Genomic DNA, 3,868 nt, shown 5'->3' with positions numbered 1-3,868 from the left:
GAGAAAAGTTCGGGTCAGCTGATGTAGTGCGGAGGGGGCGGGGCCGAGACGCGGGAGGCGCGAGGAGGAGAGAGAGAGAGAGAGAGAGAGTTCCCGCGCGCTGAACAACTGTCTGAGGGAGCGACAAATTAAGAAGATACGAGCGTCGAACAACAGGTAACGTTAGATGAAGACACAGAAGGAGTCAATTTGGCGAGATTTTAAACAAATTATAAGTTTTTGTCCGTGGGCTAACTTAGAAACCAAAAGTGAGAGACTTGACGTTTTTCTTCCTGACAATAGCAATGGACCGTTTCCACAGTGATGGCGCGTTTTAACGGTCACCAGCATCGTAAATCCTGCAAAGTTGTTTATATTTTCATTTAAAATAACATAACTCTGCATTATGTGAAGTCTTCTCTCTTCTGACTGCCGCAATCTCTCTATTTTTTTCATCTCTTTGAAAGTTGGGAGTTTTTTTCTTTTGCTATTATTTTGAGTAAATTGTAACACACACACAAATATAGATATATTTAATGTAGTCTCTCATTCACTGCTAGAAGTTTACCCAACTATGACTCAGAAGCCAACTATGGCTTCTGAGAAACCTGGAAATGTGAAAAGGATCAATGGCATTTTGGTATTAATGTATGTAACAGTGGTGTTAAATATACCAACCATTATTTTAGCTAATTGTTACAGTTAATTCTGCGCATACTGTGATACATAAACACATTTTTTACAAATTAATTCATAATTAAATTGGTTTCAAGGCATTCATAATAATTCACCTAACACACTTAGGCTCAATCATCTTGTTTGGTTTCTGACAGGAAGAAAAAAATTAACTTCTAAATAAATAAATCCAGCAATGGACTTTTCTAATTGTTGTTTTTAGTTATTTTGTTTTTGGTCGTAATGACCTGTCTATAGATCAGGTGAGGTTCGGGCGCCACTAAAGTTTCCTAAAGTGAACCTTTTACCAAAATATTGCCTGCCCTTGTCTCCATGGTAACTGTATAAAACTGAAGCACTGCCATAGCAATAACACAATGTTGGTTCCACATTTGGTTTCCAAAAAGCACTATAAAAGCCTTTGCCAAATAAATGTAATCACAACCATGTCCGTCATGAAACATTACAGTAACACCACAAGTCTGTTCTGTTTAAACCCTTTCAAAGCCCATTTCAGTAACTTAAAACATACTTGTATGATCAGAGTATCAGATTAATGCTTCTTGAGAAACAAATTAAGACTAATTTTTCCTAATCGTATGGCAACAGATTATAAAAAAAAAGTTTTTAACTTGATAACATGCATCAAATCTCCTCCATGAAAATGTTTAAAGGGGCATTCCACCCATAGGAACATTGTTTTTTATTGAAAGTGAGTCATATATGTAGTCGAAATGTAAAATAAATTTTGAATTTGGTGCCTTCGTGACCGAGGAAAGACAAAAAATAACTTCAGGAGGCATTTGTATGAAAGACAACAACTCCCACAATGCACCACATTGCACAGCTCCACAAGCCACTCCCACTAATCCAGAACAGCGCATATCTGCATATTAGAGAAATCACTCTTCCGTCTACAAGGCTAGCTACCACCAGAGCTTGAAATTCATTTCACACAAAATGTCTAGTTAGTTGGCGAACTCATTAGTGCATTACTCATCGTTTGTATTTCTTTCGAAAAGGTGAATTATTGCATGGTACCGGGATGTTCAGTCAGAACATATGCGGTGCGAAACTAGGATAGTTCACGACACAAACGTCCGTGTCCTCGTCTGATTCAGAGATTTCGTCCAGGAGAAATTGTCATCGTTGGAATTCTTTGCCGCAGACGGACTCTATCTCTGTGTTCGTAGCGGTTCGTAGTTGCATAGTGAGATCACCGGCGCCACCAGTCCGCCCTAACTCGAGCCAGTCTGGGCTCCTCGTCCGCGGCAGGTCTTCTGCCTCGGCTGCTCTTCGCTATAATGCGGCTTGTAGAGGTAGCCACAAACACCTGATTCAAGCATCAGACTTCCGAAATCCTCTTCTTCTATATCATATTGAGTACTCTCCTCCGCTATTGTCATAACTTTACATCTGTCTCCACAGCGCCTGTTAGCTTAGCTTCAAACAAGATGGAGGATATTGCTTTCAGTTTCAGAGAGTAAAGTCCCACCCACTGATCTGTAATAGGTCTGTAGTGTGAGCGGGTCCCGCCCCCTGGGAAAGATGAGGAACGAGTGTCTGTAGTCTCAACAGAAATCCCCCCCTCTTACACTTACTCCGACAATGACGCAAAATGACGATTTTTGCGTCATTGTGGGAGGAAGTGTAAGAGGTAAATAACGGATTTCTCCCGCCTCAGGGGAAAATGAGAGAGTGTTGCACGACCATTCAATAGTATGACTGGGTTTCTAACAATGCAAAGCTTAGTGCAAATGGGTGGAGTGTCCCTTTAATTCTGGTTGGGGTTTCAGACACCAATATAAAACATAAATATAATGCATTGTATTTCCTTTTTTTTTTTCATGCTAAGATTGATTGATTCAAACACTGTAGAAATGTACAAAACCACATTACTGAACAGAATAATCACGGTTAAAGTTTTAATAATATCTGCCTACTGCGTTTGGGTTTGATCAGAGGAACAAATTAAATAAATCTGATGGGAAGATAAGAGGTTTAGGCCTATATAATATTACTATTACTATTTTCACTTGCACATTCTCTGAGATTTTAACATATAAAACAGCTTATTTTAAAGTAGAACTAAAGGGAATTGTTTCTCCCTGTGAGTCTTTCCAAAATGAAAATAGTGAGAAAATCCCATCGTATCCCACTAAGTGTGGCCAAGTTATTAGACAATACTGAATAGCAGAAATATGACTTTTGAATAACATGGTTTCCTAAGAACAGAAATGGTAATTCTGAACTAATACTCATTCTGAACGGGTAAAGCTTTGTGAAGAAAATCTTCTCTGTTTTCACTTACAGACATAAACAAACACTGGTTTTCATTTTACACACACAAATCTTTGTGATGTTTAAACTAAGAAAAGCTGGATATTTTCAAATTTGGAGATTTTTCATCTCTTTCTGTTATTTTTCTCTGGATGCAGAAAATACATTACTGTGGGTTTCATTCTGGAAAAGCATCACGGACGTCATGAAAATATAAGGTACTGTCAGTGTTTTATGTGTTTTGGGGGGGGGGGGGGGGGGTACATCACACCTACATTTTTGCTCACTCATTGGGTAATCATAGGGTAATTTTGTTGCTCAAGAGTTTACACAACACAATTGAATTAAATTGATAAAAGTAGCACAAATAAATACAATAGAATAAAGATATAAAGAGAAATAAAGAGTCAAGTTTTTTGGGTAGGTCTAACAACAGTATTCAGGTACAGAAATACTACAGAAACTGAATAAAAAGGAATCAAATGTAGAATAACACTGGATAGTCTTTTAGTCCTGTATAAATTAAATACATAAGCTAATAAATCCTGATTCCTTACATTTAAAGCTCTTTTGTTGTTTTATCAACATTAATGGCAGACACATATTAGGCTGCTGTCACTTTAAGAGCTAGTGCACAGATCTAATATACTGTTACACATGCGTTTTCTTTCTCAACTGTTTGTTTGTTTAAGACATAACCGACTGTGTTTACCAGGATACTCGCCGAGACAAGAATTTTTACATCATTTTGTGTGTTTTTGTCCATGAAATCGCTATAATCTGCGAAAAAGAACTCAGTTTTGTTATTTGCGAGCTGTTTGTGAGGCGGCGAGAACAGCATCTCTCATAGTACTGAATAGTTTAAAATCGCTTGAATGTTTAAATTAGTAAGACCTAAAAAGACATGCAAATGATAAACTTTAGTGACGATGCA

This window comes from Abramis brama (genome assembly GCF_963993115.1).
Source record: "Abramis brama genome assembly, chromosome: 1".
NCBI lineage: Eukaryota > Metazoa > Chordata > Actinopteri > Cypriniformes > Leuciscidae > Abramis > Abramis brama.
Note: the sequence above shows the minus strand (reverse complement) of the source record.